The sequence below is a fragment of the Pristiophorus japonicus genome, unplaced genomic scaffold (assembly GCF_044704955.1).
Source record: "Pristiophorus japonicus isolate sPriJap1 unplaced genomic scaffold, sPriJap1.hap1 HAP1_SCAFFOLD_75, whole genome shotgun sequence".
NCBI classification, from domain to species: Eukaryota; Metazoa; Chordata; class Chondrichthyes; family Pristiophoridae; genus Pristiophorus; species Pristiophorus japonicus.
In genome coordinates, this window is record NW_027254666.1 from 2945310 (window position 1) to 2963618 (window position 18309).

The following is an 18309-nucleotide window of genomic DNA, read 5'->3' on the forward strand; positions in this document are numbered from 1 at the left end:
TTCCCCTTCATGAATCCATGCTGCGTCTGCTTGATTGCACTATTCCTATCTTGATGTCCTACTATTTCTTCCTTCATGATAGTTTCAAGCATTTTCCCTACTACAGATGTTAAACTAACCAGCCTATAGTTATCTGCCTTTTGTCTGCCCCCTTTTTTAAACAGAGGCGTTACATTAGCTGCTTTCCAATCCGCTGGTACCTCCGCAGAGTCCAGAGTATTTTGGTAGATTATAACGAATGCATCTGCTATAACTTCCACCATCTCTTTTATTACCGGCATTTCATCAGGACCAGGGGACTTGTCTACCTTGAGTCCCATTATCCTGTCCAGCACTACCCCCTAGTGATAGTGATTGTTTCAAGGTCCTCTCTTCCCACATTCCTGTGACCAGCAATTTCTGGCATGGTTTCTGTGTCTTCAATTGTGAAGACCGAAGCAAAATAATTGTTTAAGGTCTCAGCCATTTCCACATTTAGAAACATAGAAACATAGAAAATAGGTGCAGGAGTAGGCCATTCGGCCCTTCTAGCCTGCACCACCATTCAATGAGTTCATGGCTGAACATGCAACTTCAGTACCCCATTCCTGCTTTCTCACCATACCCCTTGATTCCCCTAGCAGTAAGGACTTCATCTAACTCCTTTTTGAATATATTTAGTGAATTGGCCTCAACAACTTTCTGTGGTAGAGAATTCCACAGGTTCACCACTCTCTGGGTGAAGAAATTCCTCCTCATCTTGGTCCTAAATGGCTTCCCCCTTATCCTTAGACTGTGTTCCCTGGTTCTGGACTTCCCAAACATTGGGAAGATTCTTCCTGCATCTAACCTGTCTAACATTTCTATGAGGTCCCCTCTCATTCTTCTGAACTCCAGTGAATACAAGCCCAGTTGATCCAATCTTTCTTTATAGGTCAGTCCCGCCATCCCGGGAATCAGTCTGGTGAACCTTCGCTGCACTCCCTCAATAAAAGAATGTCCTTCCTCAGGTTAGGTGACCAAAACTGTACACAATACTCCAGGTGTGGCCTCACCAAGGCCATGTACAATTGTAGCAACATCTCCCTTCCCCTGTACTCAAATCCCCTCGCTATGAAGGCCAACATGCCATTTGCTTTCTTAACCGCCTGCTGTACCTGCATGCCAACCTTCAATGACTGATGTACCATGACACCCAGGTCTCTTTGCATCTCCCCTTTTCCTAATCTGTCACCATTCAGATAATAGTCTGTCTCTCTGTTTTTACCACCAAAGTGGATAACCTCACATTTATCCACATTATACTTCATCTGCCATGCATTTGCCCACTCACCCACCCTATCCAAGTCGCGCTGCAGCCTCATAGCATCCTCCTCGCAGCTCACACTGCCACCCAACTTAGTGTCATCCGCAAATTTGGAGATATTACATTTAATCCCCTCGTCTAAATCATTAATGTACAGTGTAAACAGCTGGGGCCCCAGCACAGAACCTTGCGGTACCCCACTAGTCACTGCCTGCCATTCTGAAATGTCCCCATTTACTCCTACTCTTTGCTTCCTGTCTGACAACCAGTTCTCAATCCATGTCAGCACACTACCCCCAATCCCATGTGCTTTTACTTTGCACATTAATCTCTTGTGTGGGACCTTGTCGAAAGCCTTCTGAAAGTCCAAATATACCACATCAACTGGCTCTCCCTTGTCCACTCTGCTGGAAACATCCTCAAAAAATTCCAGAAGATTTGTCAAGCATGATTTCCCTTTCACAAATCCATGCTGACTTGGACCTATCAAATTACCTCTTTCCAAATGCACTGCTATGACATCCTTAATAATTGATTCCATCATTTTACCCAGTACCGATGTCAGGCTGACCGGTCTATAATTCCCTGTTTTCTCTCTCCCTCCTTTTTTAAAAAGTGGGGTTACATTGGCTACCCTCCACTCCATAGGAACTGATCCAGAGTCAATGGAATTTTGGAAAATTGACTGTCAATGCATCAGCTATTTCCAAGGCCACCTCCTTAAGTACTCTGGGATGCAGTCCATCAGGCCCTGGGGATTTATCGGCCTTCAATCCCATCAATTTCCCCAACACAACTTCCCGACTAATAAGGATTTCCCTCAGTTCCTCCTCCTTACTAGACCCTCCGACCCCTTTTATATCCGAAAGGTTGTTTGTGTCCTCCTCAGTGAATACCGAACCAAAGTACTTGTTCAATTGGTCCGCCATTTCTTTGTTCCCCGTTATGACTTCCCCTGATTCTGACTGCAGGGGACCTACGTTTGTCTTTACTAACCTTTTTCTCTTTACATATCTATAGAAACTTTTGCAATCCGTCTTAATGTTCCCTGCAAGCTTCTTCTCGTACTCCATTTTCCCTGCCCTAATCAAACCCTTTGTCCTCATCTGCTGAGTTCTAAATTTCTCCCAGTCCCTGGGTTCGCTGCTATTTCTGGCCAATTTGTATGCCACTTCCTTGGCTTTAATGCTATCCCTGATTTCCCTTGATAGCCACGGTTGAGCCACCTTCCCTTTTTTATTTTTATGCCAGACAGGAATGTACAATTGTTGTAGTTCATCCATGCGGTCTCTAAATGTCTGCCATTGCCAATCCACAGTCAACCCCTTCACTATCATTCGCCAATCTATCCTAGCCAATTCACGCCTCATACCTTCAAAGTTACCCTTCTTTAAGTTCTGGACCATGGTCTCTGAATTAACTGTTTCGTTCTCCATCCTAATGCAGAATTCCACCATATTATGGTCACTCTTCCCCAAGGAGCCTCGCACAACGAGATTGCTAATGAATCCTCTCTCATTACACAACACCCAGTCTAAGATGGCCTCCCCCCTAGTTGGTTCCTCGACATATTGGTCTAAAAAACCATCCCTTATGCACTCCAGGAAATCCTCCTCCACCGTATTACTTCCAGTTTGGTTAACCCAATCTATGTGCATTTTAAAGTCACCCATTATAACTGCTGCACCTTTATTGCACGCACCTTTAATTTCATGTTTGATGCCCTCCCCAACATCACTACTACTGTTTGGAGGTCTGTACACAACTCCCACTAACGTTTTTTGCCCTTTGGTATTCTGCAGCTCTACCCATATAGATTCCCATTATTAAATTCCCCTTCTCATCTTCTAAGGGACCAACATTTACTTTAGTCACTCTGTTCCGTGTTATATATCGGTAAAATCTTTAACTATCCATTTTTATGCTTTGCACAAGTTTACCTTTGTAATCTATCCTTCCTTTCTTTATTGCTTTCTTAGTCATTCTTTGCTGTCGTTTAAAATTTTCCCAATCTTCTATTTTCCCACTAACCTTGGCCACCTTATACGCATTGGTTTTTAATTTGATACTCTCCTTTATTTCCTTGGTTATCCACGGCTGGTTATCCCTTCTCCTACCGCCCTTCTTTTTCACTGGAATATATTTTTGTTGAGCACTATGAAAGAGCCTCTTAAAAGTCCGCCACTGTTCCTCAATTGTGCCACCGTTTAGTCTGTGTTTCCAGTCTACTTTAGCCAACTCTGCCCTCATCCCACTGTAGTCCCCTTTGTTTAAGCATAGTACGCTCGTTTGAGAAACTACTTCCTCACCCTCAATCTGTATTACAAATTCAACCATACTGTGATCACTTATTCCGAGAGGAGCTTTTACTAGCTTCAATCATTAATTTTCTCTTTACATGTGATGAACTTTTATCCCTATCTCGTCTACACACTGTATTTTAGGAGAATGGTTTAAAATTGTAAGTGCTTATTGTCATGTATTCAACCAACATTGTAACCCATATATAATCTGACCTCAGTTGTACACTGTGAGAACAATGACCACTAGGTGGTGAACTTGTGGGAGACGCTTCTAACCTGGACCTTCAGGTATAAAAGGGGAAGCTCCACCCACTTTCATCACTTGAGTGCTAAGGAATAAATTACAGGCCACAGACTGACCTTCTCTCAAGCATGGGCCTCGTGTGCATTTCTACTGTATAGTAAAGATGTATCAATGGCGACGAGAAACTGGGATTTAAACCACGTGAGCATGGCCGCTAGCAGAATAGACGAGAGATACTGTGTTAAGGAATGGTTGGGACAGAGAATCAACATTGTTGAAGCAGCACACAGTTCTCCAAGCAGACAAGGGCAATCGGGTATGCCTCAACATGTAGTCGAACCCAGAGGGGGAGTTCGACAGAGATAATGGCAAGCAGAACGGCGATTCACACCATTGCAAGGGACAATGTGGCCAGTAATGGGGCCATCAACACCTGTTAATGGCACAATCAAGGACAGTCACATGGGTAGTCAGGGACGATTGACTAGCAAGGGATCTTTTGTTTCCAACAACAGCTCATGTTGGAGGCATGGAGGCACAAACTCAGGCGGAGATTGCAGAGATGAGCAAAATACCTACAGAAATTGCAGAAATGAACGCTGGGGGAAATTGCTGGAAGCTGAAGTTCAGTGAGTTCATGTGGAGCACGTATACAGTTCATAGACTAGGATGCCACCGATAATGATGAAATTGCTCCTCAGTGGCATCCCAGTATCAATGGAGCTAGACACGGGGGCTAGTCAGTCCCTGATGGGTAACAAATAGTTGAAAAGTTGTGGGCGTCCCAGGCCAGTAGGGCCAAAATTATCACCGATTGACGCACAGCTACGGACATACACCAAGGAGATCATTCCGGTGCTTGGCAGCGCCACGACAATCGTGACCCACAAAGATTCGGAGAACAGGTTGCCGCTCTGGTTTGTCCCGGGGGATGGTCCCGCACTACTGGGGAGGAGTTGGCTTGCTGTCATGAACTGGAAATGGGGCAATGTTAATGCTATTTCCTCTGTGGAGCGAGTTTCATGCTCACAGATCCTGCACAAATTTGACTCATTATTTCAACCCGGCATTGGCACTTTCATGGGGGCCAAGGTAGTGATTCACATAAACCCGAAAGCCAGGCCAGGACACCACAAGGCCAGAGCGGTGCCGTACGTGATGTGGGAAAAGATAGAAGGTGAATTGAACCGCCTGCTGAGGGAAGGTATCATTTTGCCAGTCGAATTCAGTGACTGGGCGAGCCCGATTGTACCGGTGTTCAAGGCGGATGGGTCGGTCAGGATTTATGGTGATTACAAGGCCACCATCAATCGGGTGTCACTCCAAGACCAGTACCCGCTACCGAGAGTGGAGGAACTCTTTGCGATGCTATCCGGTGGCAAACTTTTTTCAAAATTGGACCTGACCTCAGCTTACATGACCCAGGAACTGGCGAGAGAGTTGAAGAAGCTGACCACCATCACGACACACAATGGGTTGTTTAAGTACAACAGATGTCCGTTCGGGATTCGCTCGGCCGCCGCGATCTTCCAACGAAATATGGAAAGCCTCCTCAAGTCGATTCCAGGGACGGTGGTTTTTCAGGACAACATCCTCATCACGGGTTACGAGACTGAAGAACACCTCCACAACCTGGAGGAGGTGCTACGCAGACTGGACCGGGTAGGGCTGCGACTGAGAAAGGCGAAGTGCATCTTCCTAGCTCCAGAGGTAGAATTCCTGGGGATGAGGGTAGGAGAAGACGGGATGAGCCCTACTGCGTCCAAGACGGAAGCGATCCAGAGAGACCCAGACCCCGTAACACGACGGAGCTGCGTTTGTTCCTGGGGCTCCCCAACTATTTGGTCACTTTCTTCCCAAATTGAGCACGCTGCTAAAGCCGCTTCACGTGCTCCTAAGCAAAGGTCGCGAATGGGTCAGGGGGGACAGCCAGGAAAGGGCTTTTAATAGAGCACACAATTTGTTATGTTCCAACAATCTGTTAATGCGATATGACCCATGTAAGAAACTTGTGTTAACGTGCGATGCGTCGTCCGATGGTGTCGGGTGTGTGTTGCAGCATGTCAATGTCAAGGGTCAGTTACAGCCGGTAGCTTATGCCTCCAGAGGTCTGTCCCAGGCAGAAAGGGGCTACGGGATGATAGAAAAGGAGGCGCTCGCATTTGTATATACGGTAAAGAAAATGCACCAGTACCTGTTTGGCAGGAAATTTGAGCTGGAGACAGATCACAAACCCCTCACGTCCCTTTTGGCCGACAACAAGGCCATAAATGCAGACGCATCGATCCGCATACAGAGGTGGACACTCACGTTAGCCACCTATGACTACACAATTCGGCACAGACCAGGCACTGAAAACTGCGCCGATGCACTCAGCAGGCTCCCACCAGCCACCACTGAGGGGGCTACCGAGCATGCCGCTGAGATGGTCATGGCTGTTGAAGCTTTCGCAAGCGATGGCTCACCCGTGACAGCCCGTCAGATTAAAGTCTGGACAAATAGAAATTCGCTATTGTCTCTAGTCAAGAAATGTGTCCTGAATGGGGACTGGGCAGCCACGTACAGGGCATGCCCTGAGGAATTTAAACCATTTCACAGGGGCAGGGATGAACTCTCGATTCAGGCCGATTGCCTACTGTGGGGAAACCGCGTAGTCATGCCCCAGATGGGCAGAGAGGTGTTCATCATAGAACTCCACAATGAGCATCCGGGCATTGTCATGATGAAGGCAATTGCCAGGTCACACGTTTGGTGGCCAGGGATAGATGCAGAACTGGAAGTTTGTGTTCGCAGGTACAACACGTGTGCCCAGCTGGGCAATGCGCCCAGGGAAGCCCCCATTAGCCCTTGGCCATGGCCCGCCAAGCCTTGGTCACGCATTCATGATGACTACACAGGTCCTTTCATCGGAAAAATGTTTTTGGTTGTAGTAGACGCTCACTCCAAATGGATTGAGTGTGACATTTTAAATTCAAGCACATCCTCTGCCACGGTAGAAAGTCTACAGGCAATGTTCGCCGCCCACGGTCTACCGGACATCTTGGTCAGCGACAATGGCCTGTGCTTCACAAGCACTGAATTCCAGGACTTCATGGCAGGCAATGGAATGAACCATGTCAGAAAGGCACCGTTCAAGCCAGCCTCAAACGGCCAAGCAGAACGAAAAGTGCAGATAATCAAACAGGGGATGCTCAGAATCCAAGGGGGTTCCCTACAAAGCCACTTATCACGCCTCCTGTTGGCCAATAGATCCCAACCACACTCGCTCACAGGGGTACCACCCGCAGGGCTGCTAATGATAAGGATGCTCAAATCCCATTATCCCTTATACACCACACCATGAAAGAAATTGTTGAGAGCAGGCGCCAATAACAATATAACTACCATGACAGGAATGCGGGGGCACGATATATTGGTGTAAACGACCCTGTTGATGTCCACAACTACACTGCAGGGCCGAAATGTCTCGCAGGCACTGTGATTGCCAAAGAGGGCAATAGGATTCTGGTAGTTAAACTAACCAATGGACAAATCTGCCGCAAACATGTGGATCAAACAAAAAGGAGGTTAAGCAAACCCATAGAAGAAGCAGAGGAAGAACACGATACAGAGTTCACTCCAGCACAGGTGACCGAACACCGGAACCAAAGGAAGGAGAGCCCAGTCACTGTGGGCAGTCCGGATAGGCCTGAGGCACCGCAAACAGCAGACACACAGGCCAGTGCCCAACAACCGGAGCCCCAACTCAGGCGCTCTGCAAGAGAGCGTAAACCACCAGAGAGACTCAACCTGTGATCCCAAAAAGACTTTGGGGTCATGTATTCAACCAGCATTGTAACCTATTTTTAAATTCAAAACCTGATAAAATTGACGACATGCAGCCAACGTGCAAAAGTAAGAATTATTTTAATCACCGTTAATTAGCCGATAACCTTCTTCAGAATGAAATAAATAATAATATAATTACTGAGGAACAGTGGTATCCTCAATCATTCATTTTCTCTTTACATGTGATGAAGTTTTATCCCTATCTCATTTACACGCTGTATGAGAATGGTTTAAAATTGTAAGTGTTTATGACTCAGTTGTAAAACCATTGATTTTGTGTGTGTCTATACTTGATAGGAGGAGCACTTGAGACCGAAGTTCCAGTTCTATATATGTACGAATAGAATCAATTTCCACCAGTTTCTTTAAACCCAATAACATAATTTATTTCTAATGGGCTGGATGGAGGAACATGATCCATGTAAAAAATTGTTATCGTTTTACTTGAACTGAATGCTCATAAAATATTGGAGTGGGAACTAATTGGATAACAGCACTGCTGGCAACATTTGCGGAATAGATTCGTGCAGCCAAAACACACAATGACAACCTGGGACTGTGCGGCCCCGAATACTCGGGGAAAAACAGTTAAACACTTCGTCCCTGGGTGGGCTCGAACCACCAACTTTTCGGTTAACAGCCGAACGCGCTAACCCATTGCGCCACAGAGACTGATGGAAGTATAAGGTGCAAGACATCCAAAACCAGGGTGTCAGTCAGTTAAAGCTTCAGATTGCTCCGACCGGGATCGAACTTGTCCACTCCCAGTTGTACTTTTCCCAAATAAATGGAGGGACATTCATTGAGGATGCGTGGAAGCAGTCTGGTCCCGCACACTGCAGACACTTCCATGTCACCACCAACCAGCTCTCCCACAACCGGTGTGATCTACCTTCCAGCCTTCCGGTGCCTTGTCTGTGACAAAGTATTCTGATTGTCCCGAAGCCAGTATTAGGTTTGAATTCCTTTTTAGCTCCTGACTGCGGATATTCCTGTGATTAAACGGGAAATAAATGCTTACAGGGACAGTTGTTTTCACCGTTTCTTTGCTTGGTGAAATTTCAAAGATTGAAAGCAAGGCACATCAACCCCAAACGTCCCGTGAGATGGAAGCCCAGTTGCTGTTTCAAGCTTGAATGCAGGTACAAGCAGAACTTATTCAAAGAAAGTCCAAGTCCCAGAGACGCCTGATTATTTGCACCAAACTCTTTGCAAAGAGTTGAGGTACATGTTTGGTGATCTGGGCACATCTTTCCCCAAACTACAACACTTCAAACATAGCTCAATGGCTGTAAAGCGCTTTGGGGCGTCATGAGTTCCTGAAAGGCGCTGCAGATATGCAAGTCCTTCTTTACAAAAGTTCGATGCAATTTCAAAATATGCGAGCAATATCAGGGCTCCTCTGGGAACCCTCGTAAATTTCAATTAACAACTCCAAGGGAAATCACAGCCCGAGACCAACGAGCCAATTGTTTGACAAATGTGAAGATAAGGTGTAACCATGATCAAAGCATTTTTTTGTGTGTCGCTATTCAGAACATAAGAACTTAAGAACTAGGAGCAGGAGTAGGCCATATGGCCCCTCGAGCCTGCTCCACCATTTAATATGATCATGGCTGATCCGATCATGGACTCAAGTCCACATCCCTGCCCGTTCCCCATAAGCCTTATTCTCTTATCAGTTAAGAATCTATCTCTGTCTTAAATTTATTAAATGTCGTGGCTTTCTCAGCTCTCTGATGCAATGAGTTCGACAGATTTACAACCTCTGAGAGAAGAAATTCCTCCTCATCACAGATTTAAATGGGCAGCCCCTTATTCTGAGATTATGCCCCCTAGTTCTAGTCTCCCCTATCAGTGGAACCATCCTCTCTGCATCCACCTTATCAAGCTCCCTCATTACCTTTAACGTTTCGATAAGATCACCTCTCATTCTTCTGAATTCCAATGAGTAGAGGCCCCACCTACTCAACCTTTTCTCATAAGTCAACCCCCTCATCTCCGGAGTCAACCCAGTGAACCTTCTCTGAACTGCCTCCAAAGCAAGTATATCCTGTAGTAAATATTGTAAGTGTTTGTGATCCTCGCCCAATTGCCAGATGGACGGTTTGAATCGCCCCCACCTTACGAAAGTTCTAGATCCGGGAATTATTATTCAGAGTGTAAATTAAATGAGTCACGGAAAGGGATGCTTCAGTGATAAATCGTAGTATATTTATTTGGTCTAACATACACTGTCTAAAACATGCACTGCTAAACTAAATCACTTTCTCTGTGGAGAATAAAATCCCGGTTACAAACAACATACATACAGTACAGAAATGAACCTAGTAACACGCAGTAATTCCCTGGTGGATTCTAACCCCACCCCTACCAATGAATTACCCTCCCCAGAATAGCCCTGAAAAGCTTCCCTTCTGAGAAAACTCTGAGCCCTTACCCAGCTGGCCTGGGATATATGGTTACTGGCTTGGGACACTCGCGACCATGTTCACCACCACACGCAGCCCGTTTCCTTGCTCAGCTCAGCTGTGGGAATTCACTGCCTGGTCATCAGTCTCGGTGGCTTCTTCTGCAGTACTGCGGCCCCTTCCTCTGGTACATCGATCGGTGGAGCGAGAGGGAGAGGGGGCTCTCTCTAGACACAAGCTGCAAGCTGCAAGCTCCAAGCTTCACACCAAGCTCCAAGCTAATAATAATGTGGAAAGGACCCTGTCTTTCTGGGAGTCTTGCTACCCCTATCTTTCCCGCCAATCTTTAAAACCCCTTTGTTTCTAAGCACGGGTACTTAGTCAGTGATGGGAACGACCCAGCTCCTCCTTGGCTGGCCAGGCTGGTGGGTTCATTGTTCTGTGTCTCCTTCTGAGATGGAGGTGAGAAGTGCTTTTACAAATTAGAGTGGCTTTGTCAGTGGCCCCTCTTCCTGGCCGACAGCTCTTTTGTCAATGGATGACTGACAGCTCTTTTGTCCCAGCGAACTGCTATGCGGTCTCTGGATTTTTAACAAAACCAGCTTTTTCACATATCTGCGCAGGGTGACCCCAGCACAGGGAAAATAGCCTCAGAAAAATAAAATCCACAAAATATTCTCGACTGAGTCCATTCTTTAAACAGAAACTTTGCGATGTCTTCATTACGCTCTGCTAATTATCGATCTTGCCACGTAAAAAGTGCGTTGGCATTGCAATGCATTAATGTAAAATTTATGAAAAGAAAATGCAACGTTTTATCGAGTGCAAAACATGCAGTGCCTGCATTTCAAAAAGCATTGCTTTTATTCATCCTGCGGAATGCATATTGCACAGATAATCTCAGCACACATTGTGCAGACAAAGGCAGCATTGGACAACAAAGTGATTTGTCCTCCGCTGATTTGTAGCAGATAACTGACGGTTGAGCACACAATTTGACAACTAGACTTGTAGATCAAGCATCAATGAAAAAGGCAACAAAACTGCCCACCAGCACCAGGTGTCTTTCACTTGTTTGTCCAAAATTTTCAGCAGCTGGGACAACAAGAATTTAGGTTTCACCGAGATTTAAACTCAGATCGCTAGATTTAAAATCAAGAGGGCTCACCATTACACCGTGGAACCAACTATTCCAAAACTTTTGAAACATACTTCGTCACAGACAAGGCACTGGAAGGCTGGAAAGTAGATCACACCGTTTGTGGGAGAGCTGGTTGGTGGTGACATGGAAGTGTTTGCAGTGTGCAGGACCAGACTGCTTCCACACATCCACAATGAATGTCCCACACTTTACTTGGGAAAAGTACAACTGAGAGTGGATAAGTTCGATCCCGGTCAGAGCAATCTGAAGCTTTAACTGACTGACACCCTGGTGTTGCATGTCTTGCAGTGTGTATCTGTGTACCAATGGTTTAGCGCATTCGGCTGGTAACTGAAAGGTGGATAATCCAAACCCATCTCCGGGCGAAGCCTTTTAATGTTTTTCCCCGAGGATTCGGTGCCGCACAGTTCCGGGTTGTCATTGTGCATTTTGGCTGCACGAATATATTCCGCAAACATTGCAAGCTTTGCTGTTATTCAGTGAGTTCCCACTCCAATACTTTTATGACCATTCAGCACAAGTAAAACGATAACAATTTTTTACATGGATCATGTTCCTCCATCCAGTCCAATCAAAATAAATTATTTTATTGGGTTTAAAGGAACTGGTGAAAATTGATTCTATTGATGCATATATCGAACTGGAACTTTGGTCTCAAGTGCTCCTCCTATCAAGAATAGACACACACACAATCAATGGTTTTACAACTGAGTCATAAACACTTACAATTTCTCATACAGCACGTAAATGAGATCGGGATAAAAATTCATCACATGTAAAGAGAAAATGAATGATTTAAGATACTACTGTCCCTCAGTAGCTATATTAATATTTATTTTATCCTGAAAAAGGTTATCGGTTATTTAACTGTGATTTAATTAATTCTTATTTTTTCTTATTAGCTGCATGTCTTCAATTTTATAAGGTTTTGAATTGAAAAAAGCTGTTACAGAAGTTACCGCCCTGACCTGGAATCGAAGCTGTTTTTCGTGGTATAAGGAGTGGTTTTACCCAATCATTTAAAGGTGATTTCAAAGAATGACGTGGCGTTAAATTCAGATCACGGTTACGATGTGTTTCGGTGTGAAACAAGTGGATTGAAAAGGACAATAATGACACCAAGCATTACGATGCAGCGATGCAGCAATGCAGCATTCCCTGGTGGTCCAGTGATTAGGATTCGGCGCTCTCACCACCGCGGCCCTGGGTCGATTTCCGGCCAGGGAAATTGCACTTCCATCAAAATTAAAACCTTAGAAGAAAGAGTTACATGCATCTCATGTGGAAAAAAAGATTCATTGATTTAAACATCATTAATTAATCCATTGTAGAACTTCAATCATTTAATTTGCCCTGAGTATGTGAGGAACTTTTATCCCGAGCTCATTGTATTTTTTGAGCATGGTACAGCCCCGTTATCTCCACCTGTGAAAGTAGGAAACTGCTGGAAATACACAACAGGACGGGTAGCCTTTGACAAACAATTAAACCCAGGTTACAGACTCTCTTCCTTCCCCTGCCCTTTGCGGGACACTTGTTCCCCTTTAATTTTACAGACTGACTGAGTTCACTAACCGCGGGGAGAGAGTAGGTGCCTCCGCGGCCCACTGTGCTAACATGGAAGATAACACGATGGGGATGTGGGGTGGTGGGTGGGGATCAGTGACATGTTTGTGTAAAGGGCAGTGGAGGAGAAGGATTGACAGCTGTCAGTGAGGGACAGAAGTTGTTTAAGGTGAGCCAACATATTCCCGATCAGCACAGAAGGCATTCACTGGTCTGCTGCCCTCTGCTGTACTTCTGGTCAGAGCGGTTTCCGCAGTGGAGCCGTTATCACGTTTGCTTTCCACGCGGAAGCATCACGTGCAGGAAGATTATGTTTAAACTTTCTGTGGATGAACAGCCATGGGCGAGTTTATTCTCCTGTCAAAAGGGTGACAGTGGCTTCTCCCTTATTCTTTAATTGCTCTTTATTTCACTTCACTAAATAGATACATTTGAATGACAGAAATTGTTCCAGAGTGTCGCCCACTTCATCTTTTGTTCCCTTTTAAACACATAAAATGAGGCCGGGGTAATAAATCCAGAAAACAATGCTGAGGGATATCGACAAGAGGAAGAGAGAAGGTGAAATACTGCCTCTTCACACCGGAGAAGTGTGAGCTTGTGGATCGGAGAAGTTGCAGCTGCTGGAGCTGTGCGTTTTATCGGGGAGGGACGGGGGGAGAGCCCGTCGAGCGACCGGAGAAGCTGAGAAGCTGCTGTGCTTTTCATCGGGTTTGACACTGTTTAAAAATGGCAAAGTGCCAAGTTTTCTCTCCCTGCTGCCCATGCGCGAAGGTGCCGGCAGTGTTTTCGGCGCAGGCATTTGGCTCCGCCCCCCACTTTACCATCGACACCACGCCAGGACTCCGGGGACTGTACACAGCGGCCAGGATGGGGCGAGTTTTTCCCCGAGCCGTTTCCAGCGTGCAAAATCGGTGCACTTGAGGTCAGTGCGCCGACAAAACTTCTTGGGGAAAATCTAACCCTTGAAGAGTAAGGAGTACACTGAAGGAAATACAAATATGTTTGCCGAGCAAAAAAAACAGGGCACTCGCCCCATAGTACCTAATATATAGCCCATAGTACAAGAGTAAGGAAGTCTTGCTACAATTGTATAGGGCCCTGGTGAGGCCACACCTGGAGTACTGCGCACAGTTTTGGTCTCCTTATTTGAGGGAGGAAATAATTGCCTGGGAGGTGGTACAACAGAGGTTCACCAGATTGATTCCTGGGATGAGAGGACTGTCTTAAGTTGAGAGATTGTGTAGAATGGGCCGATACTCTCCGGAGTTTCGAAGATTGAGAGGTGATCTCATTGAAACACACAATATTCTGAAGGGGATTGACAGGGTAGATGCTGAGAGGTTGTTTCCCCCGGGCTGGAGTGTCTAGAACGAGGGGGCACAGTCTCAGGTTAAGGGGTCGGCCATTTAAGACAGAGATGAGGAGGAATTTCTTCACTCAGAGGGATATGAATCTTTGGAATTTTCTGCCCCACAGGCCTGTGGATGCTGAGTCTCTGAATATATTCAAGGCTGCGTTAGATAGATTTTTCGAGTCTCTGGGAATCAAGGGATCGAGAGATCACTCGAGTTTGGACGAATGAGAGGGGATCTCATGGAAACATATAAAATTCTGACGGGACTGGACAGGTCCCGATGTTGGGGTAGCCCAGAACCAGGGGTCAGAGTCTAAGGGATAAGGGGTAAGCCATTTAGGACTGAGATGAGGAGAAACTTCTTCGCTCAGAGAGTTGTTAACCCGTGGCATTCTCTGCCGCAGAGTTGTTGATGCCAGTTTGTTAGATATATTCAAGAGGGAGTTCGATGTGGCCCTTATAGCTCAAGGGATCAATGGGTATGGAGAGAAAGCAGGAAAGGGGTACTGAGCTGAATGATCATCCATGATCTTATTGAATGGTGGTGCAGGCTCGAAGGGCCGAATGGCCAACTCCTGCACCTATTTTCTATGTTTCGATGTTTCTATGTCCTGCTACTGCTTCTTTAATAAATGATTCCAACATTTGCCCAACCACAGATGTTAGGCAAACTGGTCTATAGTTTCCTGCTTTTTGTCTGCCTCCTTTTTTAAATAGGGGCATTACATTTGCAGTTTTCCAATCTGCTGGGTCCTCCCCAGAATCCAGCGAGTGCATGTCCACAGATCACTGAAAGTAGCAGGCCAGGTAGCTAAGGTGATTGAGAAGAAATATGGAATGATTGCCTTTATTAGCCGAGGCATAGAATACAAGAGATGGGGTCGGTGGGGCAGGTTAGGTCACAGCTGGAGTACTGCATGCAGTTCTTGTCGCCATATTACAGGAAGGACATGATTGCACTGAAGATGGTGCAGAGGAGATTTACGAGGATGTTGCCGGCAGTGGAGAATCTTAGCCATGAGGACAGATTAGATAGGCTGGATTTGTTTTCCATGGAACAGAGCCTGAGGGGAGACCTCATTGAGGTGTATAAAATTAAGAGGGTCTGAGATATAGTGGATAGAAAGGACCTATTTCCCTTAGCAGATGGATCAACAACAAGGAGGCATAAATTTAAAGTAATTGGTCGAAAGTTTAGAGGGGATATTTCTTCACGCAGAGGGTTGTGGGGTCTGGAACTCACTGCCTGAAAGGATGGTAGAGGCAGAAACCCTCACCACATTTAAAAAGTGCTTGGATGTGCACCTGAACTGCAGGGTTATGGACCTAGAGCTGGAAAGTGGGATTAGGCTGGATAGTCTCTTGTTGGCCGGCGCGGACACGATTGGCCGAAATGGCCTCCTTCTGTGCTGTAATCGTATTTGATTCTATGAACTCGTTTGCAAAGAGTTGAGGTGATTTGGGCACATCTTTCCTCACATGACAACATTTCAAATGCAACTCAACGGCTGTAAAGCGCTTTGGGGCATCATGAGTTCCTGACAGACGCTGCAGAAACGTAATTCCTTCTTTGCAGAATTTCAATGCAAACTCAAGGCTGGACTGGGATTTGAAGCCAGGATTTTTCTGCAAATTTCAAGTAACAACTGCGAAGCAAGAATCAAACCCCTCGACCAACAAACCACCTGCTTAGCAAACGTGGAGATAAGATGTCACCATTATTGAAGCATTTTTAGTGTGTGTTGCTGTTCTTGATCGGAGCAGCACATGAGACGGAATCAGTGACTTTGCCTTTTCGACATGTCTTCTGAAGCGCCGCACGGTCCCACTCCTGCAGTCACTGAGCTGTTGCGACGTTAATGTATCCATCATCATCATCATCATCATAGGCGGTCCCTCGAAACGAGGATGACTTGCTTCCACGCCGAAAAAGGATGAGTTCACAGGTGTTTCAATGAAGGACCCGAACTACATCCCAAAGGGTGGAAGATGCCTGTGCGTGGATTTTTTTAATGTGTGGTGGCCGTTGCACTACAGCCATCACATGGGCTTGACAGAGCGAGGTCTTGGTTCAGTGGCAAGGGTTAACCAAGACGACAGGCGAACAGCTCTGCTGCACGGACCTAGTGCACACACATATCACAGTGTGGGCTGGTCCGTGCTGCCCCTGGGCCGCTGGTCCCAAACTCATGCCTCCCCTGGGCCCCGATCACGTCCCTCTACAGTCTCTCGCCGCTCCTTCGGCCCGTTCTCGATGCTCCTGCTGTATCTGCCCACGCTCCAATCACAGACCTGGACCTTGATGACGTCACTCCTCGCTGCCGCCGCCCTCCTGCACCAGCTCGCACTGCTCCCTGGAGTCGTCTCCCGGGACCTCCAAGCTGCTCCCAGGGCCGCTCGCCGTTCCTTTTATGGCCCGACCTGCCGCTGGTGTTCTCCCGTTTGTGTTTCCAGGCTGTGGGTGGCCACCCCGAGCGCAGCAGAGGGGTTTCTGCATTAGCTCCGGTTGGGGACAGTATCTTTCCCCTTCTCTCTTCCTCTTGTCTTTATCCCTGTGCTTTTATTTCCCTATTTATTCCCCCTGTCTCAGTTTCTAGTGTTTAAAAGGGAACAAAAGATGAAATGGGTATCACTGTGAAACAATTTTTCTCACTCAAAGTTAGACGCACTCCCGTTGCACCATGAGGTCTCGGTAGCGAGCCGTTGATATTCAGGTTCATATATAAATATATCTACATGTATCATACCCGTTCCCTGGTGGTCGAGGGGTTAAGGTCCGGCGCACTAAACTGATTTCAATTCTCGATCAATTCATCGCATCAAAATAATTGAGGACTGTGAGACGATTAATAATTGCTGTAATCACCATGAATACCAATACTTTCTGCGATAGACCAAGCTTACAGACTATCTGGCTTCCCCTGCCCTTTGCCGGGCACGTGTTCCGGGTTTAATTTAGTAAACTGGGCGAGTTCACTGATCGCGGGGAGACGGTAGGAGCCTCTGTGGCCCCACTGTGAGGATGTGGAAGTGAACACGGTGGCTGGGTGATCCGTGACATTTCTGTAAAGGGCAGCGGAGGAGAAGGATTGAGAACTTTCAGTGTGGGACAGAAGTTGTTTCAGGTGAGCCAACACATTCCTGATCAGCACAGAGGGAGCTCACTGGTCAGCTCCCCTCTGTTGGGACTGTTTTGCCAGAGGTTTCTGTCGTGTAGTGGTTATCACATTTGCTTTATACGTGAAAAGTACCGGGTTTGATTCTGGGTAGAAACATTATGTTTAAACTTGCTATAAGAGAACAATCGGAGGAGAGCTTAGTCTCCTGGAAAATGTTGCCTGACCTGCTGAGATTTCCAGCGTTTGCTGTCGTTATTTGCTATTTATACTCCTGGTAAAAGGGCTCCCTTATTCCTGAATTGCTCTTTATTTAACCAATAAATAGATAACTTTCAGTGAGAGAAAACGGATCCATCGGGGACCTTTCACGTGTGAGGCCAACGTGATATCCGCTACACTGCAGCCCATCAAAGGGCGAGAAACCACTGAATATAAAGGATGAGCTCACAAATATCAGGGGCAGTGCAGTCTGGTCAACGTCAAACCCTCCTTTCTTATTCAGCAGAGGCATGAACGGGAGTCAGACGCCACAAAGTTTAATTAAAGATACAAATACAAATAAAACTTCCAAATCTTTTCACTGTACAATTCTTTCACTTTATTTGAAATCCTACTGCGTTGAATCTGAAAATGATCACCATGGGATTTTATCTTCACGACTGATTCTATTTTCTCTGCACGGAAGGAATAACCGGTGCTGTTAAATTTGACAAAAGTTGCCCCAGATTCCTGGTGACATCGGCAATACGGTGTGTAAAATGGGTTAACATGCTGAAGAACATAAGAACAAAAGAAATAGGAGCAGGAGTTGGTCATACGCCCCTCGAGCCTGCTCAGTCTTTTAATACGATCATGGCCGATGCGATCATGGACTCAGGTCCACTGCCCTGCCCGCTCCCCAAAGCACAGGACAAATGATTGAAGAATCGACTGTCCCTCAGTTAGCATTTCTTTCATTGTGCAAATGAAGGTGAGGGGTTAATTAATGATGCTTTTCCATGAAAACAACACAAAAGTTGAAGAAAAAAACATAC

The 18309-nt window shown here is 46.1% G+C and overlaps 1 non-coding gene across 1 annotated transcript; it reads right to left on the bottom strand.

The window, feature by feature from the left end:
- Positions 1–8258: 8258 nt before the first annotated feature.
- trnan-guu (transfer RNA asparagine (anticodon GUU)) lies at positions 8259–8332 on the bottom strand. The gene has a single exon. It is a non-coding gene; the product is annotated as a tRNA-Asn (tRNA).
- Positions 8333–18309: the final 9977 nt, after the last annotated feature.